Genomic DNA, 11,984 nt, shown 5'->3' on the forward strand with positions numbered 1-11,984 from the left:
TGATGAGGTAATTTTTCTTTTGACAGTAATGTTTTATTTTCTTTCCACATTGAAAGGCAGTGGTTTGGTTAGAAGTAATCCTGAATTAAAAATAACACTTTGGTGCAACTTGTGAAAGCTTTGTAACCTTTGTCAAAATAGTTAGAGTGCCTGTCTCTTCAAGTTGATAGACTTGTTTTATATAGGATCTCAAAATACTTCACACACACTATGTTTGCAAACACCATGGCCATTCTGCACACAGCAAGATCCCACGTACAGCAATGAGATCATTTTGGCCCAGACACTCTTGTGAGCTGCCTGCTCCATCTGGAAAAGTAGTTGCAATGAAATCTTTATAGTCCACCTGATGGGTTAGCATCTGATCCAAAGGACGACGCCACTGAGAATAAAACAATCCCGAAGTAATGCATCGGAATGTCAGCCTAGTCTTGGGAGTGTAGGGCTTGAATCCACAATCTTCTAATTCAAGAGTTACCAAGTAAGCTGAGCTTACCATCCTGCAATTCGATGTGTTATTTGAACCACCATACTCTTGAGAACATGTATGCTTAGTGAAACAGTCCATCTGGTACTTTTAAGGATAACATTATGCACCGTGTTCTTCAGTATGCCTCAAGTTAGATTTAATTAGCAACACAATGCAATCCATAAATGAATAGCGGGGATTTCATGTTCATTCTGCTGCTCATTTCACCTTGAAACCCCACAAAGTACATTTCTTTCAATAATGGCTTGCAGTGATTGTATGTGAACCTCTCCTGTCTCCTTATTTGTTGGAGGTTTATGAAAAAGGAAAGCTTGGATTTAGGAACAAGGTGTGCCATGTGCCTGCAATTGAGCTTTTTGCTAAAGGGCACAAGTCTGCCGCCTCCCTCCCTGTGCCCCACTCAAACCTGAGAATTAATCTGTGAAAAAAATAATTGTAAAAAAAATCACTGATCTTTCAACCTATTAGGTGCCCATCAATAGAACTTGTCTTCATGTGATGAGTCCAGTGGATAGATTACTTCCCTAATGGGTCTTTCATTCTTGGAGTGAAGGATCCTACACACACTGTAGGAGTATGGCATAGCTAGACAGGTATCATGACAGGTGCGGAGCATGTACGTGAAAATGTCAATGATGAGATAAGTAGTACTACTTCTGTCTCATAAGGCCCCGAGGACCGAGTCCATTGGGCCTGTTCATTTTAACCTGAAACTAATCATTCACCAGTAAAATACCAGCCCCCACATAAACCTATACCCTTGCAGTCATTGCAAGAATGGATGTGAGATTGTGACGTGGGAAAGATGCATATTATTCAAAGAATAAAGACCCTCTATAAGTAGGTAGTCAATTCCAATTCATCCATACACTTCAGGAGCATGTAAAACTAGGACAAAATTCAGAGTGGGTGGGCCGTGTGGAGAAGGAGCATAATATGTCAACTGGTCTGCCAAATGTCTCATGTTCTGCCGTTAAATCGATTTAGTACACAAACAGAAAATGCTGTTAGACACTCTGCATCTGTGAAAAATGCTGCCTGACATTTTCTGTTTTTATTTCGGATTTCCAACATCCGCAGTATTTTGCTTTAGTAATACTTAGAAAGTGTGTGAGGATCACTCCATGTGACAACCTTACAGGTGTTATCAATTGAGAGATTCCCATGAAGCAGCTATAGAACGGGTGGAATGGTGCTTAATCCATTCTAAGAGAGAATTCAAACAAGCAGTCTGTGAGAAAACACAGACCTCCCAGTCAGAGCTGCTATGTGAGTGGGAGCACGTTGCATTAAGTCATCAATCAACTTGACATTTCAGGACCTTTGGCAGCGAGCCAATTAGGGGTTAACAGTATATCAATTGAGCCAATAAGGTCAAAGAAGGCGAGTTCTTTTCTGTAAATTGAGCCAGGTATAAAAACATCCATGTTTTGCCATGTGTCTAAGAAGGACAAAGGCCTGGCTTAAAGCCAAGAGCTTGTTGCAGCTGCCAGAATAAAAGTTATGTTAAACCTACAACCGGAGTTCGCATTTCATTGAAAATTAAGAGATCTAACAATTTTGGCATCACGAACAGGATCGCTAAGGGAAGAAACAGAATTTTGGACATCGGACCTACATAACTGAGGTAAGAACTCCTCTTTATAAAAGTCCTCGGTCAATAGTCTAAATTCGCCTCTCCTTCTACGCAATTCTGAAAGCCTCCGGTTTGCAAACCCTCCGGTAGTCGGCTCGAGCTCCCATAGACGTCCAAACTTCGGCGGTGTGTTAGTTAATTAATCACCGACCCACTGATCAGCTTGAAAGCCTACGACTTGAGACCCCAGTAAAGAAATCAGTATTATGGCAGCAGGAGATAAGAGCAAAGAATTCCCTACAACTATTAAAATTGGGCAGGCACCACCTGAGGTTTTGATAGATGAAATCCTCGAACAGTTGAAAGAATACATAGAGCAACAATTCAACTTATCTAAAACCTGTATTAAGATCGAACAAAAATACAGTACCTCCAAAGGACAATGGTCCTTGGACGAGATCAAAAGGGTCTGGGAAAAAACGACCCGTATGAAAAATAAAGAGCGAATCAGATGGTCCCGAGCCATTATGGGACAGATCCGACAGCGGAATGAAATTATAACACGTTCCCAATATGATAGGGACCTGACCGGTACAACGGACCAATTGCAAGCTGTTTGTGAACAGCTGCGACAGAAAAAGCTTGAACTTGAAAAGTCGGAAGCGGAAGTTAAAGATCTTAAAGGTAAAATTAAAGAATGGAAAAAAATCATTAGGTCAAGAGACAGTAATCGGAAAAGGAAAATGTATCCATCAATTTCCAGGGTATCCATGTTTGGATAAATTAAAAGCGCAAACCCGAAGACACGACCAAGGAATAGATACAGATCCTGAATCCTCTGACGATACAGGGTCGGAGGATGAAGAATTAGGGGTGCGCTTTGCCCCTTTTAAAAAAAGACGAGTTGTAGTCAAATCAGAAGAGACTGCAGATGAGGACGGAACCAAAAAAATGAAAAACAGGGTATATGTAAAATATTTAGTTCATGATCTGGCAGACTCAGAGAAAATTGATAAATGGTCCAAGGAATTGCCCAATCCAAAGAAAGGGGGAGTGAAAACGTGGGACCAATTGGACCGCTTAAGAAATATATATCAACTTCATCCCTGGGACAGAGTGCAAATTTTGATCATAATGGTGCCAAAAATGCAGGGAAGAAAATTGCACGACAAGGTAGAAGAAGCTTTGGGGCAGGATGAGCAAAAATTAAACGCAGGATGGGAGGCAATTAAACACTGGCTGCAAGCCTTCAGTCCAGCCAAGACAGACTGGGGAAAAATTGTAGCCTGCCAACAGAAAGGAACAGAGGAGGTCCTAGAGTATGACGAGCGGTTTAGATGCACGTGGCTAGAACATTCGGGTATGAATAATACGGATGAGGAAATGGATGAACAAATGTTTGGACCCCTGAAAGCAGCTTTCGTGGCAAGTCTAAAGCCAGAATTGTCCAAAATACTTAAGGTAGTGTTACCGGACTGGGAAGGTAGAGGAACTACCTTTGCAGCATTGGTGGATCGATGTAACCAATTAGATTGGGATATGGGAGCTAAAGTCCGAGCCCTGCAGGCTGTGGGATGGAAATCCCAAGATTCCGATAAAGTTATTAGGAAAATTACCTGGAAAATGTAATTATTGTGGGAAAGAAGGTCAAGGCGTGCAGGGCAAAACAGCAAGGTTGTGGCCGGGGAAGAGGACGCAGCCAGGGATACAATTCAGCCAACAAACCAGGCTTGTCACAAGATAATGACCTTATAGAAGCATTTAAGCGACTGACAATACAACAACAGAAGGAGTTACTTGGGATAGCAAAAAACGATTAGAGCCCACCCTGGCCCCCCTCCTCGCACTAATACAACAGAGGGGAGATGGGCTATATATAACTGTGAGGGTGGGCGATAAGGATGTGGACTGTCTTTTAGACACAGGGGCGGAATTAACATGCTTACCCCTACAATATGGAGACTCTTTGCCGTTGAATGGTAGGGTACGTACAGCCTATGGAGTTGGGGGCCATAAAATGGAAATTAAAAGGACAACACCGGTACTTATAGGGCTGGGTCCACATGAACTAAGCACACCAGTCTGGATAGGCCCAGTAGATCAACCCCTTTTGGGAATGGACGTTCTAATCCAAGTAGATTCATCGTTGCATTTTGAGAATGGTTGGGTGATATGGTCAATTAGAATTGAAGGGACACCCGATATGGGCTAAAGATAAGAACGATTGTGGCCTACTCCAGATGGAGTCTGCGTCATTTACCGGGACCAAGCCTCCATGTACAAAACAGTATCCCATCAGTCCAACTGCCATCGCGGGAATCTTACCGGTGATTCAGCAATTGGAGAAACAAGGGGTGCTTATTAAAATGCATAGCTCCTCCAATAGCCCCGTGTGGCCGGTACAGAAATCTAATGAGACTTGGCGTTTGACTGTCGATTATAGGAAAGCTAACCAGTGTATTGATCAAAAAGCTCCTTTGGTCGCAGATCCCTCCACCATTTTTAATGCCCTCAAACCGGAACATAAATATTTCTCGGTTATAGATATGGCCAACGGACTTTGGTCAGTGCCTCTGGCACCAGAGGTTCGACAGTGGTTTGCTTTCACTGTCCAAGGATAATAGTATACTTGGACCCGGTTACTGCAGGGTTTCCACAACAGCCCTACGGTATTCCACATGGCTTCACAAAGCCATTTGCGAGAATTACCTCCCCTGTCATCCACAGTCATCCAATATGTAGACGATATCCTGCTAGTTTCAAACACGGAAGAACAGCATGAACAAGATTTACGAGCTTTGCTGGACCACCTTTGGTTGAAAGGACATAAAGCCAGCATCGACAAAGCACAAATATCCCAAGAAGAGGTTGTATACCTGGGACAAAAGATTTCACAAGGAAAGAAAGAACTTACCCAGGATAGAACTGCAGCCATTTGGGCTGCTAAAAAACCCACCACTATTCAGGAACTAAGGTCTTTTTTGGGATTGTGTAACTTTAACAGAAATTGGATTGACTCCTTCACATAGCTTGCTCAGCCACTGAATGATATCTTAAAGGGGAAACATGCTCCTAAAGAAGCCATCACCCTCACTAAGGAACAGCAAGAGGCCTTCCTGAGTTTGAAAAAGGCTTTGTGTTCGGCACCGGCTCTGGGAATCCCCGACAGTGGTAAGCCATTTACCCTGTTTGTCCATGAGAAAGAAGGATATATGACAGCTATACTGACACAAGAACATGGGGATCGGCAAAGAGCTATTGGCTATTATTCGGCAAAACTGGATGCGGTAGCCTTCGGATGGGGAAGTTGCCTAAGGGCCATGGAAGCTACATGTCGAGCGGTAATGATCACTGCGGGTCTAGTCCTCGACCAAAAGCTGATTGTCAAGTATCCCCACACTGTACACGCTTTGCTGTCTATGAATAGAATGTCTCAGGTGACGGCAGCTAGATGGATCCGCTGGACAGCAGTTTTGGAAGCTCCTAATCTCCATATCATCCGGGCCAGCCCGGTTAATTCCGCAACTATGCTCCCGATGTCAGAATCGAAGGAGCAAGAGGGGGGAGAATGTGAAGAGCATGACTGCGTGGAGATTTTAAAAGAAACAGAAGAAGCAGCTTTAGCAGCAGAGGAGCCTCTACACAACCCAGACCTCATCCTGTTTACAGATGGCTCCTCCTTTGTTGACAATGGTACCAGAAAATCAGGATGGGCAGTTACAACCTTGTATGAGGTAGTAGCAAAAGGATGTTTACCCTCAGGAACATCAGCACAATAGGCCGAGTTAGGGGCCCTGTCAGAAGCATGTCGAATAGCAGAAGGACAGACAGCTAATGTCTACACAGATTCACGTTATGCTTTTGGAGTCGCTCACGACTTTGGTCTGTTATGGCGGAAAAGAGGATTCCTCACTGCTGCTGGTACACCTATCCGAAATGAAAAGAAGTCCGAGACTTACTGAAGGCCATACAATTACCTCAGGAAGTGTTCATCCTGAAGTGTAAGGCCCATACCAAGGAAAATACCATGGAAGCACAGGGAAATGCCCTAGCCGACCAGGCAGCTAAAGATGCCGCCTCACAGGGCGTTCCCCCAGAAGAACCAACACAGATGTGCAGATTGAAAGCACTCAGGACTCTGACACGAGACCTTCAAACAATGCAAGGCGAGTGCTCCCGAGAGGAAAAATGAACATGGATTGAGGCAGGAATTAAGCTATGCGAAGATGGTGTCTGGAGACAAAGAGTTACCGACAAGCCAGTTGCGCCACAAGCGCTTATGCCTTTTTTAGTCCAACAGATCCACTCGTGGGGACACTTGGCCTCTCAACAGATGACGGCATGGTTCCAGAAAAGCTGGTGGGGTCAGGGATTTAAAAAACATGCCCAGCTGGTAGCAGACCGCTGTGTGGTCTGCCAGAAAAATAATTCTGGACCCATCACGGTAATGCCCCAACTGAGGCCCCCTGCCCCTGTCGGACCATTCCAGCATTTGTAGGTTGATTATATATCTCTTCTTTCATGCCAAGGATACACTAACATTCTTGTCATGGTCGACAGATTCTCTAGATGGGTAGAAGCTGTCCCAACTAAAAGAGCCACAGCCAATCACACTGTAAAGGTCTTGTGTAAGGATTACATTCCCCGATGGGGAGTCCCGAGTAGCATTGACTCAGATCAGGGAACACACTTCACAGGTGCTGTCTGCCAAGAAGTCTGTAGGTTACTGAACATTACATGGGATTTACACTGTCCTTATCACCCATAATCATCAGGACAAGTAGAGCGAATGAATCGAACTCTGAAACAACGGCTTGCCAAATATCACCAAGAAGGAGCACCATGGCCCCAGGCACTACCAATAGTGCTATGTAGCATTAGGGCAACCCCGAACAGAACTACAGGTCTAAGCCCATTTGAAATTATAACAGGAAGACCCATGTCGCTGCCAGGATCTATTGATTTATGGAAAGCTGATGTTCACTTAATGAGTGACACTTTGTTATCATACTGTCAGTACCTAACCAATGCTATTAGTTCTGTTTCCCGATAGGTATCAGCAGCTTGGGGTAATCCACCCGAAGGAGGACACGACATCATCCCGGGAGTCTGGGTCTATGTGAAAAAGTAACATAAAGAACCTTTGGGTGCCAAGTGGGAGGGACCTTACCAAGTGTTACTGACCACCCAGGCAGCTGTTAAAGTCCAAGGAAAGAAAATTAAGAGATCTAACAATTCTTTGGATGTCTTGTCGATAAGATTTTAGCACTAAGATCAGCAAGTCATCCATTTGGCTTTTTGCCGCTTGGTCATCAGTTTGCCCTAGGTCCACTATGGGAAATGAATAGCTGTCAAAATGTCCTAAATTGCACTGAGAGCGATATAATTACATGGAGCTCTTTAAGCATCTACATAGAAGAAACAATGTTCCATCACTGGCTTATGTGATGGCAGATAAAATGATAGGATGACAGTTTCTTCAACCTGAATGAAGCTGGTGAACAGCTGTGACAAATCGGGGTTTTTTTCTTGTATGAAATTGTAATAACCTCTTTTTCTGCGGTGGAAACATCGAAAATAGGTGCAGGAATAGGCCTTTCGGCCCTTCGATAATGGCTGATCATGCATTTCAGTACCCCATTCTTGCTTTCTCTCCATACCCCTTGATCCTTTTAGCCGGGAGGGCCACATCTCACTCCCTTTTGAATGTATCTGATGAACTGGCCCCAACAACTTCCTGTGGTAGAGAATTCCACATGCCCACAACTCTCTTGAGTGAAGACGTTTCTCCTCATCTCGGTCCTGAATGGCTTACCCCTATCCTTAGACTGTGATCCCTGGTTCTGGACTTCCCCAACATCGGAAACATTCTTCCAGCATCTAACCTGTCCAATCCCGTCAGAATTTTATATGTTTCTATGAGATCCCCTCTCATTCTTCTAAATTTCATTGAATACAAGCCTAGTCAATCCAGTCTTTCTTCATACATCAGTCCTGTCATCCTGGGAATCAGTCTGGTGAACCTTTGCTGCACTCACTCAATAGCAAGAATGTCCTTCCTCAGATTAGGAGACCAAAACTGTACACAATATTCAAGGTGTGGCTTTACCAAGGCCCTGTACAACTGTAGTAAGACTTCCCTGCTCCTATACTCGAATCCTCTCGCTATGAAGGCCAACATGCCATTTGATTTCTTTACTGCCTGCTGCACCTGTATGCCAACCTTCAATGACACCCAGGTCTCGTTGCATCTCCCCTTTACTAATCTGTCACCATTCAGATAATAATCAGCCCTCCTGTTTTTACCACCAAAGTGGATAACCTCACATTTATCCACATTATACCACATCTGCCATGTATTTGCCCATTCACCTAACCTGTCCAAATCACCCTGCCCTGCAACCTCTTAGTGTCCTCCTCACAGCTCACACTGCCACCTAGCTTTGTGTCATCTGCAAACTTGGAGATATTGCATTCAATTCCTTCGTCTAAATCATTAATGTATATTATATATAGCTAAGGTGTCAGCACTGAACCTTGCGGTACCCCACTAGTCACTGACTGCCATTCTGAAAAGGACCCGTTTATTCCTAATCTCTGCTTCCTGTCTGCCAACCAGTTCTCTATCCACATCAGTACATTACCCCCAACACCATGTGCTTTAATTTTTCACACTAATCTCTTATGTGGGACCTTGTCAAACGCCTTTTGAAAGTCTAAATACACCACATCCACTGGCTCCCCCTTGTCCACTCTACTAGTTACATCCTTAAAAAATTCTCGAAGATTTGTCAAGCATGATTTCCCTTTCATAAATCCATGCTGACTTGGACCGATCCTGTCGCTGCTTTCCAAATGTGCTGCTATTACATCTTTAATAATTGATTGCAACATTTTCCCCACAACCGATGTCAGGCTGACTTGTCTATAATTCCGTTTTCTTTCTCCCTGCTTTTTTTTTAAACTGGGGTTACATTAGCTACCCTCCAGTCCATAGGAACTGATCCAGAGTCTATAGAATGTTGGAAAATGACCACCAATGCATTCACTATTTCCAGGGCCACTTCCTTAAGTACTCTGGGATGCAGACTATCAGGCCCTGGGGATTTATCAGCCTTCAATCCTATCAATTTCCCTAACACAATTTGCTGACTAATAAGGATTTCCTTTAGTTCCTCCTTCTCGCTCGACCCTCGTTCCCCTAATATTTCCAGAAGGTTATTTGTGTCTTCCTTAGTAAAGACAGAACCAAAGTATTTGTTCAATTGGTCTGCCATTTCTTTGTTTCCCATTATGACTTCACCTGATTCTGACTGTAAGGGACCTACATTTTTCTTCACTAATCGAAAGTAGATTCAGTAGTAACTTTTAAAAGGGAATTGGATAAATACTTGGAGGGAAAAATTCAGGGCTAAAGGGAAAGAGAAGGGCAGTTGGACTAATTGGACAGCTCTTTCAAAGAGCCAGCACAGATGCCTCCTTCTGTGCTGTATGATTCTATTATTTTATCTATTCTTTTCCAGTGAGTTAAGAAGGGCAAATTTAGGAATAGTTTATTTTGCTGTTGCTGAAAAAGGTTTGTTCCCGCCTGACTATGTGTAATAAATGTGGGCGCTTCACACATAGCTGTCTCTTCAAGGGGAGAAATCTTCGCCTCAGCTTGCATGGTTTTCTCATACACAGCCTCTTAGCAAACCTAGATTGAACTACAATATACAGATGACGCTTGCGTCTGAGCATATTCAGAGGCTGAACTCCAAGCGATCATCAACATCTTAACCGAGGCGTACGAAAGCATAGGCCTTACACTAAATAACCGTAATACAAAGGTCCTCCACCAACCTGACCCCAGTATACAGCACTGCCCCCTCCCCCGTCCCCCAGGTCATCAAAATCCATGGTGCAGCCTTGGACAATGTGGACCACTTTCCATATTATCAGCAAGGGCAGACATCGATGCCAAGGTCCAACACCGCCTCCAGTGTGCCAGCGCAACCTTCGGTCGCCTGAGGAAGAGAGTGTTCGAGGGTGCCCGCAAATCTGGCTCCAAGCTTATGGTCTACAGGGCTGTAGTGATACCCGCCCTCCTGTTGGCTCAGAGACGTGGACTATATACAGTTGACACCTCAAATCACTGGAGAAATACCACCAATGATGTCTCCGCAAGATCCTGCAAATCCCCTGGGAGGACAGACGCACCAACATCAGTGCTGTCATCAGCCAACATTCCCAGCATCAAAGCACTGACCAAACTCGACCAGTTCCATTGGGCGGGCCACATTGTCTGCATGCCCGGCACAAGACTCCCAAAACATGCGCTCTACTCTGAACTCCTACATGGCAAGCGAGCCCCAGGTGGGCAGAGGAAACGTTTCAAGGACACCCTCAAAGCCTCCTTGATAAAGTGCAACAACCCAATGATACCTGGGAATCCCTGGCCAAGGACCACCCTAAGTGGAGGAAGCGTATCGGGGAGGGCGCTGAGCACCTCGAGTCTCGTCACCAAGAACATGTAGAAAACAAATGCAGACAGCGGAAGGAGCGTGCGGCAAACCAGGCTCCCCACCCACCCTTTCCTTCAATGACTGTCTTACCTGTGACAGAGACTGTAATTCCCACATTGGACTGTACAGCCACCTGAGAACTCACTTTTAGAGTGGATGCAAGTCTTCCTCGATTTCGAGGGACTGCCTATGATGATTGGTTGGCCAGACACATCAGACATGTGAGAGCGTGGCTACTGTGAGAAAGAGCAAGAGCCATTATCTAATTACCTGTCCAAGCAGGCGACTCCTGTTTACGAGACACTCTGCTTTACTCTGTCCTGAAAATAAGTGAGTGGTCTAAAACTGGCACCTGAGCAATCTCCTTTGTACCTGTGGAACCTAATTTGATAGACCTGTCAATCATTGCAAGGCATCTTACATTGGTTCAGCTTTCAGTAATTGTATCTCTCAGTTTTCATTTGTCATAGCTTGGGCTTCAAATGATGAAGAAGTACATAACCAAGGTTAGTGTTCTCGGTTCTTTAAAGGATTTTAACTTCCCTCGCCAGCCAGGAGCTGGCACTACTGGAAAACTCTGAATATCCGATTTTACAGTTGGACTTCGTCTCATGGACATTGACCCAAACTAAGAGTGCTTTTCCAAGATATTTTACAGTTTTGTAACAGATTTTGTATGTTAACTAAACCCCTGTGACTTATCTGCATGGTATTATTTGACTTTGTTTTAGTTTTAGTTTAATTTTGCTTCTTAGTAAACTTGATTCACAGTTATAGTCTGAAATATATAGTCTCTCGTTATTTCATTTGTCAGTCAGTTGGAGAGATCAGTAGTATATGGTGAAATCAATATTATTTGCATTTTTTAGCTCAATTGTTCATTTTTGACCTACTATCCCCGATTACTTTGAGTATTAGATTTCGGTTCTCAGGAAGTGTGGGCCTAGCTATGGAAACAGATTTTTGCGTTGGACACAGTAAAGGCAGCTGGAATGTGCTCAAATCATGATGATTACCATAAAACCTCTGAATTCTAATATCCATCCTGTCAGAATGCCAAATCGAGAACTGCCAATCTACAACAAAGGCTTTCAGCTCACTAACTCTGCAAGCCCACAATATGCTAACAACTGTGCAGTTTTCTGTGTCAGAAGATTGAACTCGCATGTGAAGAAGTTTGAACAATGGCTACATCAGCCAAATTATTCTCCCAAATTGGGAACCAATGAGGGCCTAACTGGGTACAATTTCCAAAGAGCTTGCATTAAAATATCATCATCATAGGCAATCCCTCAAAGCGAGGATGACTTGCTTCCACACAAAAAAGGGATGAGTTCACAGGTGTTTCAATGAAGGACCTGATATCCCAGGTCCCAAACTACATATTGAAGGGTGGAAGATGCCTGTACGTGGA

Source organism: Pristiophorus japonicus, chromosome 14, assembly GCF_044704955.1.
Source record: "Pristiophorus japonicus isolate sPriJap1 chromosome 14, sPriJap1.hap1, whole genome shotgun sequence".
Classification (NCBI taxonomy): Eukaryota; Metazoa; Chordata; class Chondrichthyes; family Pristiophoridae; genus Pristiophorus; species Pristiophorus japonicus.